Below are 11,952 nucleotides of genomic sequence, written 5' to 3'. Positions count from 1 at the left end.
AGAATAGTTTTGAGAGCTGAATTTGAGTCTATGGATAACTGCAACGGGCCCTATCGACTCCAAATTTTGCTGTCCAACAGTTTAAGAAAATGCATAGAATTTAATGTGAGCGTATTATAGAGATCAGTTAGAAGCTTCGTTAATTTCGAAATACTAGATCCTCTTAAATAATGAGCTCCCTTAGTGAAGACGAAACATTGTGTTTGAACATATCCTGAAATAATAAAACTATTGTATAGAAGAAGGAAACCAAATATAAAGCAATTTTCAATGAACAGGTTACGGATTTCACAGCAAATGTAGTTCGTGGAGGTCACATACATGTGCATTGATTTTTAAAAAATTATCGGCTTAAATGGTCAGCAAAGACAGCATATATTAGAAATCAACTGTTGTTAGAGTCTCTGAAGTAACTAACAGGTGCCAAATTGTACTCCTGAAAAATGGGGATGGGACTTTCCCTGGCCACTCCTGTGGAGTCCTCAAGAGCAGTGGCCCTTGCTTCACCAACAGCTCTTTCTGGAGGAAAATATGGGTGAAGACAAGAGAGATCCCTCAAGACTATGTTTCAACAGCTATTGCTCAGCCCTGAGGTCACCATGGAATAAGTTGAGGGAGGGAAAGGAGAAAGTTTGTCTAACTCAGTCCTATACGAATAATAAAAAACAAACAAACACAAACACAAAAACACAATTAGGGAAACCTGGTAAGAAAGAAACACCTAGGAGTTTGTGCCAACCTGTTTTATAAGGATATTTGAGAAAACTTGTTATATAATTCTCTAATATTTTGTATAGGAAACTTAGGGTCAGAAATCTCTATCCTTGAAGTACTAATAGGCATTTTAATAAGTATATTTGCTTATTTCTGCTTCAATTTCCCCTTCACCTTATCTCACTCTTACACTTTTTTCCCCCAAATAAACATTTTTATCCAGTAGACATGTAAGAAAAGTATACAGATTGTAAGTGTGTGGCTCAATTAAGTTTTATGCAGTGAACACACCTATATAACCACCACCCAGATGGAGAAATAAATGTCACCACCACCCAGAGGCCCTCCATGGACCATCCCTATCTCTATCTTCTCACCCAAATTGAACACTCTCCTGACCTGTAATACCATAGATTAGTTGTGCCTGATTTTTAACTTTATGTAAATGAAATGATATAGTATGTAACCTTTTGTGTCTGACTTCTTTCATTCATTATTTATGAGATTTATTCATGGTATTACGTATAGCAATGGTTTACTAATTTTCATTGCTGTGAGGAATTCCATTGTGTGAAGATCCTAGAAGGTATCCATTCCATTGATGATAGACAATTGGGTTGTTACCAGTTTTGAACTGTAATGAACTGTTATGAATAATGCCACTATGAACATTCATACATATATACGTATTTACACACACACACACACAAACACACACATCTTTTGGTGAGTATATGTATGTATTTCTGATGGAGTGCAATTGCTAAGTCACAGGGGTATATTCTAAAGATTTTTTTCTGTAATTGTTTGAAAGAATTTACTGATAAAGCCATCTTGTCCTTGCATTTGTGTGTGTGTGTGTGTGTGTGTGTGTGTGAGTGAAAAGATGTTTTCTGTATATTTAATAGCTTTAATAGGTATAGGACTTTCTGGCTTTTCTATTTTTTCTTATATAAGGTGTATTAAGTTGTAGTCCTCAAAGGGATTTGTCCATATTATCTGAATCTTAAAATTCATAGCTTTAAATTGTTCTTAATATGTTTTTATGATCTGTTTAATGTCTGAAGGATCTGGAGTAATATCTGCATTGTCAATTTGATATTCTGTGTTTATCTTCTTTTTTTTTCTTTTGATTAGTCTTGCTAGGGTTCTATGAATTTATTAAACTTTCAAGCACCCAACTTTTTGCTTCTTTGATTTGCTCTGTATATTTGTTTTCTGTCTGTCACCTTTATCCTCTCTGTATTATTTTTTGTGCTTTATTTGCTAACTTCTTGAAATAAGTGCTCAGATCATTCATTTGTAATCTTTTCTTTTTTCTATAACATGCATTTAAGACTAAAAAATTTCTCATCCATAGCTTTAGCTATAGTCCACAGTTTTAAAATATCATATTTTTATTATCAAGTTAAAAATATTTTTAATTTCCACTTTAAGCACTTCCTTATGAATTATACAAGAGCCTTTCTTAATTTCCAAACAATTGGAAATTTTCTTGTTTAAGCAATTTTATTGAGTTATACTTGATATACAAAAGAAATGGTCATACTTAATGTAAACAATTTAATGAGTTAGGATATATGCATCCGACTGTGAAACCATCACCACAGTCAAGGTTTAAACATATCCATCACCTCCAAAACTTTCCTGCTGCCCTTTATTTTTTGTTTTTATGGTAGAACACTTAAGATCGACACTCTTACCAAATATTTGTGTACAACACTGAAGTGTTAACTCTGGAATTTATTCTGTATGTTTTCAAACCTTTCAGTTTAATTGCAGTTTTCCTTATGGCCCAACATATGTTTCATTTTGGGATGTATCCTACATGCACTGAAAAGAATGTATATTCTGGGGTTGCTTTGAGCAATGTTCTATGTAAGTCAATCAGGTTAAGAGCATTATTGTGTTAGGCAAACTCTCTACCTCCTCACTAAGTTCTCTTTAGGCTTGCGCTCAGTTATTAAAAGAAATGTGTTTGAATCTATCACTATGATTATGGACATGTCAGTTTCCCCATTTAATTCTGTCAAATGGGCTTTACATAGCTTGAGGCTTTGCTATCTGGTGCATACAGATTTGCAACTCTTATTTCTTCCTGGTGATTGACCCTCTGAGCATGAGGTTGCCCTCAGACTTTTAGCTTAAAGTCCACTTTGCCTCATATGAGCAGAGCCATTCCAGCTTTTTGTTCTTTGTGGTTAACTTTGGCACATTGCTATAAGCAGAGTTATTTTAAAGTCCGTGTCCTGTGTTTCCATTATCTGACTCACCTGTCAGTCTCTATTTTGCTTATTGTTTTCTCTTGGCTTTCTGCAATTTGGTGTTTCCCCCTGGTACTTTCATCCCTGGTAATTTGTTGTTGTTGTTGTTGTTGTTGTTGAATACCAGACATTGTGTGTGAGAGTTTGGAGCTCTGGATGATGTTGTCCTCCTAGAGAGATTATTTATTTTTGCTTCTGACAAGCAGTCAGAATAGGGGTCGTCTACACTAACCCAAGTTTGGATGGAATTGAAGCTGAATTTCCATTTTTGTGACAGCTAATTTTTGTCCACCTCTATTGATCGAGTGTAGACTTAAGGGGTCTCAACTGAAAAACGGGCATGTTTCCTAGGTCCCGCTTTCTCGATGGGCCCTGAATTTTAATTTGTTTCTCCGGGACCACAAGACCGATCAAAGTTTATTGGACTTCCCCAACCTCTTAGCTGATGGCTTCTTCTCGCCTTTTCCACTCTTAATGTATGCTTACAAATTAGCAAATTTATAGGGCTTTGACTCCTGAAATTCTGGCTACCCTCATAGCCCTAAACTCCAATTTTCACCTCCCCACATTGTAAAACTGCCAAAAACTCTGCTCATTTTCTCAGCTTTCAAGCCTACCCACCTATGGATTAGCATATGCGTTGAGGGGAAATGTGGCACAAGATATTGGGATACTGTCAACGCACTTCCTTCTCCCTGAATTCATGGCCCCTTGAGTATTCACAGTCTTAGTAGCTAGCCCTAACGCTAACATTAACTCCAACCCTCCAATCAGAGGGATATTGCCTCTAACCAGGGATTCCTAAAGCTTCTTCCAGCTTTCCTCCTTGTACTCAGGAGGAGAGTAATTTTAACACAAGTAGTCTGTGTAGAAATGCCGCTCACATCCATGCTTCTGAAATAGTGTTCCCTTAGAAAATTCCAATCTCTAACTGTGCTAAGGTGAATGGAAAATACAAAAGGATTGTTTGGGGGTTTTGTCCCCATTAGTATTGCAGAATATTCCCAAGTCTGATTAAGGTGATGAAAAATTTGGTTCAAGTGAGAAAACTCTAAAAGGAAAGAAACTCTTATGGGAAACTTGAATGTCAATGTTACAGCTATCCCTTTCCATCTAGAGATTGTCCTTCTAGAGTATAATGAGTTAGAGAACATATGCTAGCACGGAATTCTTCTAACTGTACAGGTATCATTGCTGAGGACTGAAACAGGTGATGCTGTGATAATCCACTCCAGGCGGACCTCACACATTAGATCAGCAGTCATTCGGAGGTAGGCAGATGTGGCATTGTGAAGGTGATAGACAATGATACTTTGCACCAAAGAAAAAAATTTTGTGATCTCAAGGTCGGGTTTTCAATTCACTCTTGTCCAGGCTTTGCCTCTGCCTGGAATACTCTCTTCACATCAACATGACTGTGGAATCTATCTGCCCTGTTGCCAAGTTCCCACTCAAATGTAAATTCTCAAGATTCTTGGCTCCTCCGAGGACCTAATTCACATGTCCTATAGTGCTTCTATGGAATTTCCATCTGTCTTGCTAACATGGTATTTATGAATACAATGAATGTCTTCTCCCACTCAGAATTAAATCTCATTCCGGCAGCAGAGACTGAAATGCTTTCGTTGTTTCCCCTGAAGTACTTTGTATTTGTAAATAGTTGTTGGCAAAATAATTACATCGAGAAGCCTAGCTTTAATGAAGGGCTATATAGCATTCAATGTGCAAAAAATCAAAGTGCAAGAAAATTCTCTCCACTTGTAGATAGTACAATATATCAAAATATGGAAGATACATAATAATAGTAATTAAGGTAAAGTACAGTTACACTACAAATTGGTGTGTTTGTGTGTATGTGTATGTACTCACATGTGTGTTTGAGTGTGTGTGTGTGTGTTTGTGTGTGTTGGTAGAAATGTTATCTTTTCCAGCTAACAATGGACAGCCAATTGTTGATCATTAATTCCAACAAATTCATGCTTCATTTGTGATTAGTTCTATTTATTTGTGTAACAACAATTCAAATAAAATCAACAAACATCTTGTTTGACTCCCTACAATGCAAAACACTGTGTTCCGCATTCTGAGAACCACAAAGAAGTATAATATGTTAACCCTGCCCTCAATAGGGAACATTCCAAGAAGTTAAGACCATAATACAATAAAAAAGAAAAATATCGATAGAAGAATTTAAAAAATCAAATTGAAGGATGTCACCGAGCAATACATGATTAATTGCCTAATGAATTATAGAGCCAATCATTGCACTAGGAATTGGATGCAGTGTGAGCATTTCCTGGGATGGTGGTGGACAGGGCTGCCACTGGCAGAAGAACGCATGTGTTCTGCACAAAAAGCCCTGGCGGGGGGGTGGGAGTGGGGCAGCTGAAATGCAACCCCACTTCCACTCAAGCCCTCTCCCCAGACTTCAGACAAGATAGGATGGGCCTTTTTATAATTCACACAAAGTTATCGTATATGCCAGGAGACTGAGGAATATTATGAAAGATACAAGATTTGGACAAGGTCTTGGAGAACTAGTGCCATTTGCTAGAATTACGGCAGGTGAAAAGTATTTAGGAGCAACTATGTGGGATGAGTAAAGTGTTTGCAAGGGGGCATATTTGCAGATAAGAAAACATATAGGGAAGACATTATATGAATGTATGTATACATCAATATGTACTCTAGGCTAAAGGGTACAGGATCTATTTCCTAGATATTTAGAGCCAATAAATGTTTTGAACATGTTATAAGTGGTTGCTTTTTTAGTAATGTTTGTCTAATGCAATATATTAAATGACAGATAAGAGTCAGGGCATCTCCTTGGGACGCCATTGTAATTGTCCAGGCATGATGTGATGAGGGCCTGGTCTAGAGTGATGGCAATGGTCACCAAAAGTAAAATGTAAGAAAATTCAAGAATAGATGCAAGATAATTGAAATACTAAGAGAATTAGGAAAATGTGGAAGTGAAAGAGTTTTATTTTATAATAAAGATATTTTAGTTATTAAGAGCAATGTGTCTTTTTAAAATAAGTTTAATATTCCTTTTCCAATTGAATTAATGTATTCAGTGGTTTTCCTTAACGGAATTTCACCAGTCTGAAAGGTCTTCAAAAGATCGTCTTTAAGATTTTACTTAAATCTTGAGACAAAACTAATGAGGTTGCACAGGGTTGTGGGATGGCTAGAAGCGTGTCCTCTGGGATGAGTCTTCCTGAGTTCCTTCAGTATTTAGGAGTTCTGTCACCTTGGGCATGTTACCCAGTTTCTCAGTACCTCAATTTCATCATCTGCAAAATGGGGACAGGAGTAGGATCACGTGGCAGTGTCATGAGGAATGAGACAGCCCCTGGCACACAGTATGGACTGTTGTCCCAGGCATTCTTTTCCTTATTATTTCTTGTGTTTCGTGGGCCATGTCAGCCTGGGGCTAAGAAAATGGTCCTAATGACTACAAAACAGTGTTTCTCTGACTCATCACAAACTTACGTTGCAGGAATTTCAACCTGCCTCCTCATGCTACCAGATGATTCTGGAAATCACTGAGGAATGTCTCATTGGGCTATCAGGATGTCCAGTCCTGTCTCTTTGGCTTATAATGGTAGCATCTCCACAGTCTTCACCATTGCCCATCAGAAGCTCTGGCATCATTGATGCCCATGTACACAGCAATGCTTCCAATAGCCGATTTTGAGGGCTCCAAAAACACCCATGGCCATACAATTATCAGTGCCCCCACTGCCGACTCCGCCTGTACTACTGTCTCCAACACAGCCACTTCTTGGTCAGCATAAGGCCACCCACACCTGGCCCCCGATACCAATGCTGCTTATACCTTATGTTCTTACTATCCCTCAGAGCTAGAGAAATTTCTCATTTTATTTTTACTTGATCTGCTTTTTTCACATGCCTCACCCTACGGACTCAAGTTTATGTCCTATAATTACCCTACTGGACCCTCCACTGGACAAGCACCATGCCATACTTAGAATCTCCCCTCCAACTTGAAGTTTACCTTTTGCCCTTGAACCTCCTTAGAAGGGGTCTTTCCTAAGAGGTTACTTCATCCCAGAGGGTAACAGCCTGACTTCTAGAAGCTGTACCTCCAGGGGCATGTCAAAATCTTGGTAAATGCAACATGGGCTCAAATTGGGACTCCTTATCTACTTGGCAAAAAAAAAAAAAAAAAAAAAAAAAAAAAAAAGCCAAGCCACATGGAAAGAACACTTTTCTGAAAAGGATCAAATTCATAAAAATAAATATTAATGTGAAGAGGTATGTTTTTCTATAACAGCAAGCTAGGCAATGAACAGAAAAAAAAAATGTGAAGGCATTAGAGAAATAAAAGTAGTCAATGTGATGCAATTTCAATTCCCTGACAATGACTGATAGATCACAGGAATAGAGTCAGATGGATGCTTGTCTCTGAGTGCATTACAAAAATGTTCCCTCACACAGCTTGTGAAGCAATCAACAGGACCAGGGGCTATTCTGGACTTAGTCCAAGGAAATGAAAGTAGGTGAAATGAATACTGTAACATGGAAGCTAATAAACCCCTAGGGGAAAGTTATAATATCACCAGATTGGAACACACTTCTGAGAATATTTGTGAATGGTAATAGAAGTATAAAAATATTGGAAATGTGGAATGAGTTAAAAAAAAGTTGATTGGAATCAACTGTTGTGCACTATAATGGAAAGGTATACAGTGCTAAGAACATATGACATTTGCTATCCTGAAATTCAATTCTAATAACAGAAGTCAATGTAGTCTCATGAAAATGTAGTAATGGAAATCAAAAACAATTTCCTTATTTAAAAATACTATCAGCTTTGATATAGGATTAGATTCTGGAGATTAAAAAGAATGAGAGAAGTCACAAGCAAGCTTCAAAATGTATTTAAAACATAGTTTCAAAGAAAGCTGTATGGAATTCCAGAAGGAGCAGGGATTTGGGCATCTGACCGGCTTGAATTCATGTTGCTTGGCAAGTCACTTCTCTCATTTCCTCTTCTACACAAAGGGTGTAGGTATACAGACTGTAAAAGACCCCTTGTTCCTGGAGGAAAGTCGGAGCAGTCCTGTGAAAGCACTCCCAGGCGGTGCGGCATTGGATAGTTGCTCAGTAAACGTCACCTCCACTCCCTTCATCCCGCTTCATTTCCACAGCAGCAGTGCACCAGTCATTAGCTCTCTTTTCTTTTTTTTTCTTTCTTCCACCAAGATCGTCGTATTGATGAGGTTGTGGAATATAGGTGAGGTTCAGTGGGGTGGAGTCCGGAGCTGACGACCAAGAAAGAATTCTTGAGACATCTTTGGTGCAAAATGGTGGTTTACTGAAGCACGGGGACAGGCCCCATGGGCAGAAAGAGCTGCGCTGCAGTTGTGAAGGATGACTGATTATGTACTATGGGGTTGGGGGAGGTAAGGGAAAAAGGAGGTTTAGACTGGTGATGGGTAGTAAGGAGGGCACGTATTGCATGGTGCACTGGGTGTTATACGCAACTAATGAATCATCGAACTTTACATCAGAAACCAGGATGTACTGTATGGTGACTAACATAATGTAATAAAAAAACATTAAAAAAAAAAAAGAATGCGCTCCATGAACTTAATGTCCTTAACGACATAAAAATAAATTTAAACTGCAAATAAAAAAATTTTTAAAAAAAGAAGATTCATAGGGTACCTGAGGCCTTGCCATTGTTGGGTTAAGTTGTTTTTTCCTTAGGGAGGCATTAACATGGAGATAGTTGGGAACTTCCTTGATTCCTGGAAGTATCTGTCTATGGTCTGCAGGTTATAAAGACATTTAATTATATTTACATTCTCTTCTGGAAGCTAGGTTATTGATAGAAATGCTTTGTTCTTGTAAACTGCTAAGACATTTCTTTGTCCTTTAGGGCAGCCAGGAGTGCCTGAGGAATGTCAGGTACATCCCATGGGGCGGGGGGGTGTCAGTTTCTGCTTTGTCCTCAGCTTGCCTTCTGTTCCCTCAACAGTATCACGATTCCCAGGCCAACTCTAAGTCTGATGGGCTAGTGGAAATGATGTCAGAATAGAAATGGCCTTGAGAGATCTTGAGAGATAAAAGTAGTTGAACCACATTGTAGCAAGTGCTTTTCACCAGCTGATAAACACTGACCCAGATGCGGGCAGCTCTAAAATATAAAATAAGGATGGCAGATCAGCAGAGAATTGGCTTTTTTTCTTCAGTGCATAATGGAGACAATCCAGACATTAGATGGGTGAAACCAAATAACCTTAAGTCTCTTTCAAGCCCTTTCTTCTGATTCTAGCCCGACTGACATGTTCGTACTAAACTGACTTCCAAGGAACAAAGTTGGTGACCTCTGGTCTCCTCAGATCTGTACCCCCTGAAAGTAGGCTGTGCACCTTTGGGCACACAGAGGTGCCACACAGGAATTGTTCTCAAAAGCGACCAAAATTTTTAATATGAAAGGTCTCTCCAAGTTTACAAAAGAATGTACGCTATGAAACCAAGAGAAATATATCTGCTACTTTGGCCAAGCTCAGTGTATGAGATGTACTCAAAATGTAATTTTATTTTGGTATCTCCTCCTCCTTTAAAAGGAACTCAGTGGGAAGGTTTTCCCTTGCCATTAAGAAACCCCTTCAACAGGTTCTTTTAATTCTGTGTTTATTGTTTACTAATAAATGGTTCCAAATTCACTTTAGGTTCAAAACAGTGCCACATCAATAGTCATCTGCCCATTGCCAGCAATTCTGAAAACTTTGAACTTGGTTTAGAGTTCAATCCTCTCCTGTCCACCAGCTGGGAGTTTCAGGAGAGCTGCCTGTCACCTGGAAGGCAGGACACTCATCTTCTCTGTCCTAATTCTTCTACTTTTTCTACCCGACTCATTAGCTATGGTCTTTAACCTGTCCTGGGTTGAAACACAGGGAGATATCTAGAAGTATAAAGGCAGGCATAAAATTTTCTTGTATAAATTGCTATTGTTCTAAGCTGACTTTATGCTACATGGGCAGGGAAGATTGCTTAAGTGGGAGGTTTTCGCAGCTCAGTTTGGAAGGCCCTTGCTGGTCCCCTCCAACTACGCCCCTAGCTCCTGCTTGTCCTTCCACTACCCCAGCTCCCCCCTCAGCCTCTGGCTCTTAGGTAGCCCATTCTATGGAGATTTTTCTCTGCTGGAGTCCCATTGCCTCTTCTAGGCCAGCTTCTCTGCCAGGACATAAAGTAGCTTCAGGCCATTCCTACATCAGACCCCTCTCTGGTACCTGAGGTTTTGCCTCCCTGAAACTGTCAAGAGAGAGGAGTACTTTCTGGATACAGCAGTGACTCACCTCCCCGTAGCTGTCAAACCAGCTTTCCAACACATCTCTGCTCTTCCATTTCCTGAGCTGAAGTCAGACTCCCTTCAGTCTGGGTTCAAACCCAGAGGAGGAATAACAAGCTCTCTGAACAATTGTTGAAGTTCTCCCTTCTTCTGTTTGACAGAGGCAGGGTTGTCTCCAGCCCTCCTCCCCAAGGGAAAAAGGAAGCTCTCAATGCAGCTTTCCCTGTGAAATGGTCCTCAAATGCTTTCCCCTTTCCTTTCTTAACATTTTTACATCTTCCATTTGGGTCAGTGTTCCCCTAGTGTCAAGCTCCAAATTTGAAACCAGCTCTTAACTTTTTGCTTTAAAATATGCACATTTAGATCCAGCGNTGTGAAATGGTCCTCAAATGCTTTCCCCTTTCCTTTCTTAACATTTTTACATCTTCCATTTGGGTCAGTGTTTCCCTAGTGTCAAGCTCCAAATTTGTGAAACCAGCTCTTAACTTTTTGCTTTAAAATATGCACATTTAGATCCAGCTCCTTACTTCAGTGTGCAATATCTATCGTATGGTGAAATCTTTCTCGAAACTTAAATTTTAGCATGCTAATACGTACATACATACACATTTTTAAAAGATTAAATAAAGGAAAATATCCAGCATTTTCGTACGAGGGGAACATTGCACCTAAGTATGGGAGGCTATTCAATGACACCTGAAACTCTGAGGCCTCCACAGACTCGTTCATTCATTCATTCATTCAATATTAATTGAAAAAGCATAATATGTAGGCACTGTGCTTGGCTCTGAAAGCACAATAGTGAACCAAAAAAGGCACGGTCCCTGCTAATGGACTATACCATCTACAAGGAAGGCATCTGTCCCTATTTTTATTTGCCCTTTTTATTTTTCAAATAAAGACATTATTAAACGCTTGTTCTCTTGGTTCAACATTGTAAGTGCACCCCTTTCGTCAATGTCAGCCTGTACAAGGCAATTAAGTCAACATATATATGAGACAGCTGGTTCTTGCCAAAAAGTGGCTGGAGTATATGATATGAGATTGTTACCTAAAGTCCTTGCCAAGGTTTTGTGTTATTGAAACCTGAAAGTTCACTTAATCAGAAGTACTTCTTGGTAGAGCACCATGGGTCAGTAGGTGAAGCAATGGCACGGAAAGGACTCTGGGAACATGAATTTTAATTTGGTTCTGCCACTGACTGCGACCTTGATCAAGTCCCCAGACTCGTATCTCAGTTTCCCTGCTGTAAGAGCAGGAGGGGGCTTGTAATAAAATTGGTTGAGTGTTGTTGTGCTCTGTTTTCTTTACATCTGGAGAAGGCAAGTTGGCACTACAATATCTGTTTTGTGGATATTGAAACTGAGCTCACAAAAAGAAAAAAAAAAATCCAAAGATATTTCTATATTCACCTAGTAAATGAGAAGTAATACAAAAGTTGGAACTGGGGATCTGTAACTCCCCAATCTTTTATCTTGGCAGTGTTCTTCACAATGTTAAATATGAACTCAGGGTTTAGTGGTTCGGATTCTGTTTCCTTTCTACCATCTTTCAAGCAAAGGCTCTATCCTGATTCCTTTCTAACCTGTAGTGAGAGAAATGTATGAGCTGACTTTTCAAGCCATATATATATATATATATATATAT

This window comes from Ailuropoda melanoleuca, chromosome 14 (assembly GCF_002007445.2).
Source record: "Ailuropoda melanoleuca isolate Jingjing chromosome 14, ASM200744v2, whole genome shotgun sequence".
NCBI lineage: Eukaryota > Metazoa > Chordata > Mammalia > Carnivora > Ursidae > Ailuropoda > Ailuropoda melanoleuca.
Note: the sequence above shows the minus strand (reverse complement) of the source record.